Consider the following 13,785-nt stretch of genomic DNA (forward strand, 5'->3'; position numbering starts at 1 on the left):
ACACACACACAAAGGTCCTGTCCCAACGGACTCTCTGCAGGATGGACAGGAAGTGTGTGTGTGTGGCTGGTTGGCAGCAGTGGCAATGGCCTCTTGCGTCTGTATTGTGAAGAAGAAAGGAGAGAACAGAGGGAGGGAGAGAGAGAGAGAGACAGAGACGGAGAGAGGGATAGACGGGGGAGACAGGGGGAAATGGGAGGCCCACCCTGAAAAGATTCCTAGACACAATTTAGAGAGACCATGCTTTTACCATGATATCATTGATAAATGAGAGAGAGAGAGAGAGACAGAGAGAGAGACAGAGAGAGAGAGAGAGAGAGGGAGAGAGAGAGAGAGAGAGAGAGAGAGAGAGAGAGAGAGAGAGAGAGAGAGAGGGAGATGGAGAGAGAGATAGAAAGAGACAGAGAGAGAGAGAGAGACAGATATTTCCCTCAGATTACACATACCCACAAGGAATTTGAAAACAAATCCAATTTTGATAAACTCCCATATCTACTGGGTGAAATACCACAGTGTTCCATCATAGCAGCAAGATGTGTGACCTGTTGCCACAAGAAAAGGGCAACCAGTGAAGAACAAACACCATTGTAAATACAACCCATATTTATGCTTATTTATTTTCCCTTTTGAACTTTAACTATTTGCACATCGTTACAACACTGTATATACATAATATGACATTTATAATGTCTTTATTCTATTTTTGTGAGTGTAATGTTTACTGGTAATTTTTTATGTTATTTCACTTTTGATTATTATATATTTTACTTGCTTTGGCAATGTGAACAATGCTTCCCATGCCAAAAAAGCCATTACATTTAAATTTAAATTGAGAGAGAGAAAGACTTGAATCAGTTATTGAACCCATTGACCTTAACCAGACCATCCCCTGGTGCTATATTAACACAGACCACAGACCTTTATGGTTGTGAGGTCTGCGGTTCACCAAACCATTAGAAATGTTTTTCAAAACCTGCAGGAGAACCACAGCCTGTAAATCCAACACAACGCTGAGTGAATAACATTCAGTCGACTTCTGAAGACAAAAAGAATAAGACAACGATCTCTTGGTGTGTTATACAATAAACACTAAGCTACCAAGCTGCTGGGACAGAAATGACCTGATCAATTTCTTCAATTAGCACTGAGGTGTGAAGCGAGAGGTGTGAAAACTATTGAGTCTAATAATGGCAGGAGAGTTTCACAGCGTCCCCCCCCACCCCGTCCCCCGTCCCCTGTCTCCCCCTCGTCCCCCGTCCCACCCAAATGTAGAGGCTTTTGAAGCCCCAAAGGCTTATCCCTGTCCAGAAGTCATTACAACACAAAACCCCATGGATATTAAAAATAACACAGAATAAGTACAAAGAAAAGCTCCTCAAGGACAATCCAGAGACACTATTTGCTGACTGCTACAAAGAGGGGAACGTAAACAACTTCATTTTCCAGACAGATCATCCCCTGGCACAGTGCTATATTAACCAGATCATCCCCTGGCACAGTACTATATTAACCAGACCATCCCCTGGCATGGCACAGTGATATATTAACCAGACCATCCCCTGGCATGGCACAGTGCTATATTAACCACACCATCCCCTGGCACAGTGTTATATTAACCAGACCATCCCCTGGCATGACACAGTGTTATATTAACCAGACCATCCCCTGGCATGGCACAGTGCTATATTAACCAGACCATCCCCTGGCATGGCACAGTGATATATTAACCAGACCATCCCCTGGCATGGCACAGTGCTATATTAACCAGACCATCCCCTGGCATGACACAGTGCTATATTAACCAGACCATCCCCTGGCATGGCACAGTGCTATATTAACCAGACCATCCCCTGGCATGACACAGTGCTATATTAACCAGACCATCCCCTGGCATGGCACAGTGCTAAATTAACCAGACCATCCCCTGGCACAGTGTTATATTAACCAGACCATCCCCTGGCATGACACAGTGCTATATTAACCAGACCATCCCCTGGCATGGCACAGTGTTATATTAACCAGACCATCCCCTGGCATGGCACAGTGCTATATTAACCAGACCATCCCCTGGCATGGCACAGTGATATATTAACCAGACCATCCCCTGGCATGGCACAGTGCTATATTAACCAGACCATCCCCTGGCATGACACAGTGCTATATTAACCAGACCATCCCCTGGCATGGCACAGTGCTATATTAACCAGACCATCCCCTGGCATGACACAGTGCTATATTAACCAGACCATCCCCTGGCATGGCACAGTGCTAAATTAACCAGACCATCCCCTGGCACAGTGTTATATTAACCAGACCATCCCCTGGCATGACACAGTGCTATATTAACCAGACCATCCCCTGGCATGGCACAGTGCTATATTAACCAGACCATCCCCTGGCATGGCACAGTGCTATATTAACCAGACCATCCCCTGGCACAGTGCTATATTAACCAGACCATCCCCTGGCACAGTGCTATATTAACCAGACCATCCCCTGGCACAGTGCTATATTAACCAGACCATCCCCTGGCACAGTGCTATATTAACCAGACCATCCCCTGGCATGACACAGTACTATATTAACCAGACCATCCCCTGGCATGACACAGTGCTATATTAACCAGACCATCCCCTGGCATGGCACAGTGCTATATTAACCAGACCATCCCCTGGCACAGTGCTATATTAACCAGACCATCCCCTGACACAGTGCTATATTAACCAGACCATCCCCTGGCATGACACAGTACTATATTAACCAGACCATCCCCTGGCATGACACAGTGCTATATTAACCAGACCATCCCCTGGCATGGCACAGTGCTATATTAACCAGACCATCCCCTGGCACAGTGCTATATTAACCAGACCATCCCCTGGCACAGTGCTATATTAACCAGACCATCCCCTGGCACAGTGCTATATTAACCAGACCATCCCCTGGCACAGTGCTATATTAACCAGACCATCCCATGGTACAGTGCTATATTAACCAGACCATCCCCTGACACAGTGCTATATTAACCAGACCATCCCCTGGCATGACACAGTGCTATATTAACCAGACCATCCCCTGGCATGACACAGTGCTATATTAACCAGACCATCCCCTGGCACAGTGCTATATTAACCAGACCATCCCCTGGCACAGTGCTAATTAACCAGACCATCCCCTGGCACAGTGCTATATTAACCAGACCATCCCATGGTACAGTGCTATATTAACCAGACCATCCCCTGACACAGTGCTATATTAACCAGACCATCCCCTGGCATGACACAGTGCTATATTAACCAGACCATCCCCTGGCATGACACAGTGCTATATTAACCAGACCATCCCCTGGCACAGTGCTATATTAACCAGACCATCCCCTGGCATGGCACAGTGCTATATTAACCAGACCATCCCCTGGCATGACACAGTGCTATATTAACCAGACCATCCCCTGGCACAGTGCTATATTAACCAGACCATCCCATGGCGTGGCACAGTGCTATATTAACCAGACCATCCCCTGGCATGGCACAGTGCTATATTAACCAGACCATCCCCTGGCATGGCACAGTGCTATATTAACCAGACCATCCCCTGGCATGACACAGTGCTATATTAACCAGACCATCCCCTGGCACAGTGCTATATTAACCAGACCATCCCCTGGCACAGTGCTATATTAACCAGACCATCCCCTGGCATGGCACAGTGCTATATTAACCAGACCATCCCCTGGCATGACACAGTGCTATATTAACCAGACCATCCCCTGGCATGGCACAGTGCTATATTAACCAGACCATCCCCTGGCATGACACAGTGCTATATTAACCAGACCATCCCCTGGCACAGTGCTATATTAACCAGACCATCCCCTGGCATGATACAGTGCTATATTAACCAGACCATCCCCTGGCATGGCACAGTGCTATATTAACCAGACCATCCCCTGGCATGACGCAGTGCTATATTAACCAGACCATCCCCTGGCATGACACAGTACTATATTAACCAGATCATCCCCTGGCACAGTGCTATATTAACCAGACCATCCCCTGGCATGGCACAGTGCTATATTAACCAGACCATCCCCTGGCATGACACAGTGCTATATTAACCAGACCATCCCCTGGCACAGTGCTATATTAACCAGACCATCCCCTGGCACAGTGCTATATTAACCAGACCATCCCCTGGCATGACACAGTGCTATATTAACCAGACCATCCCCTGGCATGGCACAGTGCTATATTAACCAGACCATCTCCTGGCATGGTACTATATTAACCAGACCATCCCCTGGCATGACACAGTGCTATATTAACCAGACCATCCCCTGGCATGACACAGTGCTATATTAACCAGACCATCCCCTGGCATGGTACTATATTAACCAGACCATCCCCTGGCATGATACAGTGCTATATTAACCAGACCATCCCCTGGCATGACACAGTGCTATATTAACCAGACCATCCCCTGGCATGACACAGTGCTATATTAACCAGACCATCCCCTGGCACAGTGCTATATTAACCAGACCATCCCCTGGCATGACACAGTGCTATATTAACCAGACCATCCCCTGGCACAGTGCTATATTAACCAGACCATCCCCTGGCACAGTGCTATATTAACCAGACCATCCCCTGGCACAGTGCTATATTAACCAGACCATCCCCTGGCATGACACAGTGCTATATTAACAGGACCATCCCCTCGCACAGTGCTATATTAACCAGACCATCCCATGACACAGTGCTATATTAACCAGACCATCCCCTGACACAGTACTATATTAACCAGACCATCCCCTGGCACAGTGCTATATTAACCAGACCATCCCCTGACACAGTGCTATATTTACCAGACCATCCCCTGGCATGACACAGTGCTATATTAACCAGACCATCCCCTGGCATGGCACAGTGCTATATTAACCAGACCATCCCCTGGCATGGCACAGTGCTATATTAACCAGACCATCCCCTGGCATGGCACAGTGCTATATTAACCAGACCATCCCCTGGCACAGTGCTATATTAACCAGACCATCCCCTGGCATGGCACAGTGCTATATTAACCAGACCATCCCCTGGCATGGCACAGTGCTATATTAACCAGACCATCCCCTGGCACAGTGCTATATTAACCAGACCATCCCCTGGCACAGTGCTATATTAACCAGACCATCCCCTGGCACAGTGCTATATTAACCAGACCATCCCCTGGCACAGTGCTATATTAACCAGACCATCCCCTGGCACAGTGCTATATTAACCAGACCATCCCCTGGCACAGTGCTATATTAACCAGACCATCCCCTGGCATGACACATTGCTATATTAACCAGACCATCCCCTGGCATGGCACAGTGCTATATTAACCAGACCATCTCCTGGCATGGTACTATATTAACCAGACCATCCCCTGGCATGACACAGTGCTATATTAACCAGACCATCCCCTGGCATGGTACTATATTAACCAGACCATCCCCTGGCATGATACAGTGCTATATTAACCAGACCATCCCTTGGCATGACACAGTGCTATATTAACCAGACCATCCCCTGGCATGACACAGTGCTATATTAACCAGACCATCCCCTGGCACAGTGCTATATTAACCAGACCATCCCCTGGCATGACACAGTGCTATATTAACCAGACCATCCCCTGGCACAGTGCTATATTAACCAGACCATCCCCTGGCACAGTGCTATATTAACCAGACCATCCCCTGGCACAGTGCTATATTAACCAGACCATCCCCTGGCATGACACAGTGCTATATTAACCAGACCATCCCCTGGCACAGTGCTATATTAACCAGACCATCCCATGACACAGTGCTATATTAACCAGACCATCCCCTGACACAGTACTATATTAACCAGACCATCCCCTGGCACAGTGCTATATTAACCAGACCATCCCCTGACACAGTGCTATATTAACCAGACCATCCCCTGGCATGACACAGTGCTATATTAACCAGACCATCCCCTGGCATGGCACAGTGCTATATTAACCAGACCATCCCCTGGCATGGCACAGTGCTATATTAACCAGACCATCCCCTGGCATGGCACAGTGCTATATTAACCAGACCATCCCCTGGCATGGCACAGTGCTATATTAACCAGACCATCCCCTGGCATGGCACAGTGCTATATTAACCAGACCATCCCCTGGCATGGCACAGTGCTATATTAACCAGACCATCCCCTGGCATGGCTCAGTGCTATATTAACCAGACCATCCCCTGGCACAGTGCTATATTAACCAGACCATCCCCTGGCACAGTGCTATATTAACCAGACCATCCCCTGGCACAGTGCTATATTAACCAGACCATCCCATGGTACAGTGCTATATTAACCAGACCATCCCCTGACACAGTGCTATATTAACCAGACCATCCCCTGGCATGACACAGTGCTATATTAACCAGACCATCCCCTGGCATGACACAGTGCTATATTAACCAGACCATCCCCTGGCACAGTGCTATATTAACCAGACCATCCCCTGGCATGGCACAGTGCTATATTAACCAGACCATCCCCTGGCATGACACAGTGCTATATTAACCAGACCATCCCCTGGCACAGTGCTATATTAACCAGACCATCCCATTGCATGGCACAGTGCTATATTAACCAGACCATCCCCTGGCATGGCACAGTGCTATATTAACCAGACCATCCCCTGGCATGGCACAGTGCTATATTAACCAGACCATCCCCTGGCATGACACAGTGCTATATTAACCAGACCATCCCCTGGCACAGTGCTATATTAACCAGACCATCCCCTGGCACAGTGCTATATTAACCAGACCATCCCCTGGCACAGTGCTATATTAACCAGACCATCCCATGGTACAGTGCTATATTAACCAGACCATCCCCTGGCACAGTGCTATATTAACCAGACCATCCCCTGGCATGACACAGTGCTATATTAACCAGACCATCCCCTGGCATGGCACAGTGCTATATTAACCAGACCATCTCCTGGCATGGTACTATATTAACCAGACCATCCCCTGGCATGACACAGTGCTATATTAACCAGACCATCCCCTGGCATGACACAGTGCTATATTAACCAGACCATCCCCTGGCATGGTACTATATTAACCAGACCATCCCCTGGCATGACACAGTGCTATATTAACCAGACCATCCCCTGGCATGACACAGTGCTATATTAACCAGACCATCCCCTGGCATGACACAGTGCTATATTAACCAGACCATCCCCTGGCACAGTGCTATATTAACCAGACCATCCCCTGGCACAGTGCTATATTAACCAGACCATCCCCTGGCACAGTGCTATATTAACCAGACCATCCCCTGGCACAGTGCTATATTAACCAGACCATCCCATGACACAGTGCTATATTAACCAGACCATTCCCTGGCATGGCACAGTGCTATATTAACCAGACCATCCCCTGGCATGACACAGTGCTATATTAACCAGACCATCCCCTGGCATGACACAGTGCTATATTAACCAGACCATCCCCTGGCATGGCACAGTGCTATATTAACCAGACCATCCCCTGGCACAGTGCTATATTAACCAGACCATCCCCTGGCATGGCACAGTGCTATATTAACCAGACCATCTCCTGGCATGGTACTATATTAACCAGACCATCCCCTGGCATGACACAGTGCTATATTAACCAGACCATCCCCTGGCATGACACAGTGCTATATTAACCAGACCATCCCCTGGCATGGTACTATATTAACCAGACCATCCCCTGGCATGATACAGTGCTATATTAACCAGACCATCCCTTGGCATGACACAGTGCTATATTAACCAGACCATCCCCTGGCATGACACAGTGCTATATTAACCAGACCATCCCCTGGCACAGTGCTATATTAACCAGACCATCCCCTGGCATGACACAGTGCTATATTAACCAGACCATCCCCTGGCACAGTGCTATATTAACCAGACCATCCTCTGGCACAGTGCTATATTAACCAGACCATCCCCTGGCACAGTGCTATATTAACCAGACCATCCCCTGGCATGACACAGTGCTATATTAACCAGACCATCCCCTGGCACAGTGCTATATTAACCAGACCATCCCATGACACAGTGCTATATTAACCAGACCATCCCCTGACACAGTACTATATTAACCAGACCATCCCCTGGCACAGTGCTATATTAACCAGACCATCCCCTGACACAGTGCTATATTAACCAGACCATCCCCTGGCATGACACAGTGCTATATTAACCAGACCATCCCCTGGCATGTCACAGTGCTATATTAACCAGACCATCCCCTGGCATGGCACAGTGCTATATTAACCAGACCATCCCCTGGCATGGCACAGTGCTATATTAACCAGACCATCCCCTGGCATGGCACAGTGCTATATTAACCAGACCATCCCCTGGCATGGCACAGTGCTATATTAACCAGACCATCCCCTGGCATGGCACAGTGCTATATTAACCAGACCATCCCCTGGCATGGCACAGTGCTATATTAACCAGACCATCCCCTGGCACAGTGCTATATTAACCAGACCATCCCCTGGCACAGTGCTATATTAACCAGACCATCCCCTGGCACAGTGCTATATTAACCAGACCATCCCATGGTACAGTGCTATATTAACCAGACCATCCCCTGGCATGGCACAGTGCTATATTAACCAGACCATCCCCTGGCATGACACAGTGCTATATTAACCAGACCATCCCCTGGCACAGTGCTATATTAACCAGACCATCCCATGGCATGGCACAGTGCTATATTAACCAGACCATCCCCTGGCATGGCACAGTGCTATATTAACCAGACCATCCCCTGGCATGGCACAGTGCTATATTAACCAGACCATCCCCTGGCATGACACAGTGCTATATTAACCAGACCATCCCCTGGCACAGTGCTATATTAACCAGACCATCCCCTGGCACAGTGCTATATTAACCAGACCATCCCCTGGCATGGCACAGTGCTATATTAACCAGACCATCCCCTGGCATGGCACAGTGCTATATTAACCAGACCATCCCCTGGCATGACGCAGTGCTATATTAACCAGACCATCCCCTGGCATGACACAGTACTATATTAACCAGATCATCCCCTGGCACAGTGCTATATTAACCAGACCATCCCCTGGCATGGCACAGTGCTATATTAACCAGACCATCCCCTGGCATGACACAGTGCTATATTAACCAGACCATCCCCTGGCACAGTGCTATATTAACCAGACCATCCCCTGGCACAGTGCTATATTAACCAGACCATCCCCTGGCATGACACAGTGCTATATTAACCAGACCATCCCCTGGCATGGCACAGTGCTATATTAACCAGACCATCTCCTGGCATGGTACTATATTAACCAGACCATCCCCTGGCATGACACAGTGCTATATTAACCAGACCATCCCCTGGCATGACACAGTGCTATATTAACCAGACCATCCCCTGGCATGGTACTATATTAACCAGACCATCCCCTGGCATGACACAGTGCTATATTAACCAGACCATCCCCTGGCATGACACAGTGCTATATTAACCAGACCATCCCCTGGCATGACACAGTGCTATATTAACCAGACCATCCCCTGGCACAGTGCTATATTAACCAGACCATCCCCTGGCATGACACAGTGCTATATTAACCAGACCATCCCCTGGCACAGTGCTATATTAACCAGACCATCCCCTGGCACAGTGCTATATTAACCAGACCATCCCCTGGCACAGTGCTATATTAACCAGACCATCCCCTGGCATGACACAGTGCTATATTAACCAGACCATCCCCTGGCACAGTGCTATATTAACCAGACCATCCCATGACACAGTGCTATATTAACCAGACCATCCCCTGACACAGTACTATATTAACCAGACCATCCCCTGACACAGTGCTATATTAACCAGACCATCCCCTGGCATGACACAGTGCTATATTAACCAGACCATCCCCTGGCATGTCACAGTGCTATATTAACCAGACCATCCCCTGGCATGGCACAGTGCTATATTAACCAGACCATCCCCTGGCATGGCACAGTGCTATATTAACCAGACCATCCCCTGGCATGGCACAGTGCTATATTAACCAGACCATCCCCTGGCATGGCACAGTGCTATATTAACCAGACCATCCCCTGGCATGGCACAGTGCTATATTAACCAGACCATCCCCTGGCATGGCACAGTGCTATATTAACCAGACCATCCCCTGACACAGTGCTATATTAACCAGACCATCCCCTGGCATGGCACAGTGCTATATTAACCAGACCATCCCCTGGCATGGCACAGTGCTATATTAACCAGACCATCCCCTGGCACAGTGCTATATTAACCAGACCATCCCCTGGCACAGTGCTATATTAACCAGACCATCCCCTGGCATGACACAGTGCTATATTAACCAGACCATCCCCTGGCATGGCACAGTGCTATATTAACCAGACCATCCCCTGGCATGACACATTGCTATATTAACCAGACCATCCCCTGGCATGTTACAGTGCTATATTAACCAGACCATCCCCTGGCATGGCACAGTGCTATATTAACCAGACCATCCCCTGGCATGGCACAGTGCTATATTAACCAGACCATCCCCTGGCATGGCACAGTGCTATATTAACCAGACCATCCCCTGGCATGGCACAGTGCTATATTAACCAGACCATCCCCTGGCATGGCACAGTGCTATATTAACCAGACCATCCCCTGACACAGTGCTATATTAACCAGACCATCCCCTGGCATGGCACAGTGCTATATTAACCAGACCATCCCCTGGCATGGCACAGTGCTATATTAACCAGACCATCCCCTGGCACAGTGCTATATTAACCAGACCATCCCCTGGCATGACACAGTGCTATATTAACCAGACCATCCCCTGGCATGGCACAGTGCTATATTAACCAGACCATCCCCTGGCATGACACATTGCTATATTAACCAGACCATCCCCTGGCATGGCACAGTGCTATATTAACCAGACCATCCCCTGGCATGACACAGTGCTATATTAACCAGACCATCCCCTGGCATGACACAGTGCTATATTAACCAGACCATCCCCTGGTACAGTGCTATATTAACCAGACCATCCCCTGGCATGACACAGTGCTATATTAACCAGACCATCCCCTGGTACAGTGCTATATTAACCAGACCATCCCCTGGCACAGTGCTATATTAACCAGACCATCCCCTGGCATGACACAGTGCTATATTAACCAGACCATCCCCTGGCACAGTGCTATATTAACCAGACCATCCCCTGGCATGGCACAGTGCTATATTAACCAGACCATCCCCTGGCATGACACAGTGCTATATTAACCAGACCATCCCCTGGCATGACACAGTGCTATTTTAACCAGACCATCCCCTGGCATGGCACAGTGCTATATTAACCAGACCATCCCCTTGCATGGCACAGTGCTATATTAACCAGACCATCCCCTGGCACAGTGCTATATTAACCAGACCATCCCCTGGCATGACACAGTGCTATATTAACCAGACCATCCCCTGGCACAGTGCTATATTAACCAGACCATCCCCTGACACAGTGCTATATTAACCAGACCATCCCCTGGCACAGTGCTATATTAACCAGACCATCCCCTGGCATGACACAGTGCTATATTAACCAGACCATCCCCTGGCACAGTGCTATATTAACCAGACCATCCCCTGGCATGACACAGTGCTATATTAACCAGACCATCCCCTGGCACAGTGCTATATTAACCAGACCATCCCCTGGCATGACACAGTGCTATATTAACCAGACCATCCCCTGGCATGGCACAGTGCTATATTAACCAGACCATCCCATGGCATGACACAGTGCTATATTAACCAGACCATCCCCTGGCATGGCACAGTGCTATATTAACCAGACCATCCCCTGGCATGGCACAGTGCTATATTAACCAGACCATCCCCTGGCACAGTGTTATATTAACTAGACCATCCCCTGGCATGACACAGTGCTATATTAACCAGACCATCCCATGACACAGTGCTATATTAACCAGACCATCCCCTGGCATGACACAGTGCTATATTAACCAGACCATCCCATGACACAGTGCTATATTAACCAGACCATCCCATGACACAGTGCTATATTAACCAGACCATCCCCTGGCATGACACAGTGCTATATTAACCAGACCATCCCATGACACAGTGCTATATTAACCAGACCATCCCCTGGCATGACACAGTGCTATATTAACCAGACCATCCCATGACAGTGCTATATTAACCAGACCATCCCCTGGCATGACACAGTGCTATATTAACCAGACCATCCCATGACACAGTGCTATATTAACCAGACCATCCCCTGGCATGACACAGTGCTATATTAACCAGACCATCCCATGACACAGTGCTATATTAACCAGACCATCCCCTGGCATGACACAGTGCTATATTAACCAGACCATCCCATGACACAGTGCTATATTAACCAGACCATTCCCTGGCATGGCACAGTGCTATATTAACCAGACCATCCCCTGGCATGACACAGTGCTATATTAACCAGACCATCCCCTGGCATGACACAGTGCTATATTAACCAGACCATCCCCTGGCATGGCACAGTGCTATATTAACCATACCATCCCCTGGCACAGTGCTATATTAACCAGACCATCCCCTGGCATGGCACAGTGCTATATTAACACAGACCATCCCCTGGCATGGCACAGTGCTATATTAACCAGACCATCCCCTGGCATGACACAGTGCTATATTAACCAGACCATCCCCTGGCATGGCACAGTGCTATATTAACCAGACCATCCCCTGGCACAGTGCTATATTAACCAGACCATCCCCTGGCATGACACAGTGCTATATTAACCAGACCATCCCCTGGCATGGCACAGTGCTATATTAACCAGACCATCCCCTGGCACAGTGCTATATTAACCAGACCATCCCCTGGCATGGCACAGTGCTATATTAACCAGACCATCCCCTGGCACAGTGCTATATTAACCAGACCATCCCCTGGCACAGTGCTATATTAACCAGACCATCCCCTGGCACAGTGCTATATTAACCAGACCATCCCCTGGCACAGTGCTATATTAACACAGACCATCCCCTGGCATGACACAGTGCTATATTAACACAGACCATCCCCTGGCATGACACAGTGCTATATTAACCAGACCATCCCATGGCACAGTGCTATATTAACCAGACCATCCCCTGGCACAGTGCTATATTAACCAGACCATCCCCTGGCATGGCACAGTGCTATATTAACCAGACCATCCCCTGGCATGGCACAGTGCTATATTAACACAGACCATCCCCTGGCATGACACAGTGCTATATTAACCAGACCATCCCCTGGCATGACACAGTGCTATATTAACCAGACCATCCCCTGGCACAGTGCTATATTAACCAGACCATCCCCTGGCATGACACAGTGCTATATTAACCAGACCATCCCCTGGCACAGTGCTATATTAACCAGACCATCCCCTGGCATGACACAGTGCTATATTAACCAGACCATCCCCTGGCACAGTGCTATATTAACCAGACCATCCCCTGGCATGACACAGTGCTATATTAACCAGACCATCCCCTGGCATGACACAGTGCTATATTAACCAGACCATCCCATGGCACAGTGCTATATTAACCAGACCATCCCCTGGCACAGTGCTATATTAACCAGACCATCCCCTGGC

Source organism: Salvelinus fontinalis, chromosome 36 (genome assembly GCF_029448725.1).
Source record: "Salvelinus fontinalis isolate EN_2023a chromosome 36, ASM2944872v1, whole genome shotgun sequence".
Taxonomy (NCBI): domain Eukaryota; kingdom Metazoa; phylum Chordata; class Actinopteri; order Salmoniformes; family Salmonidae; genus Salvelinus; species Salvelinus fontinalis.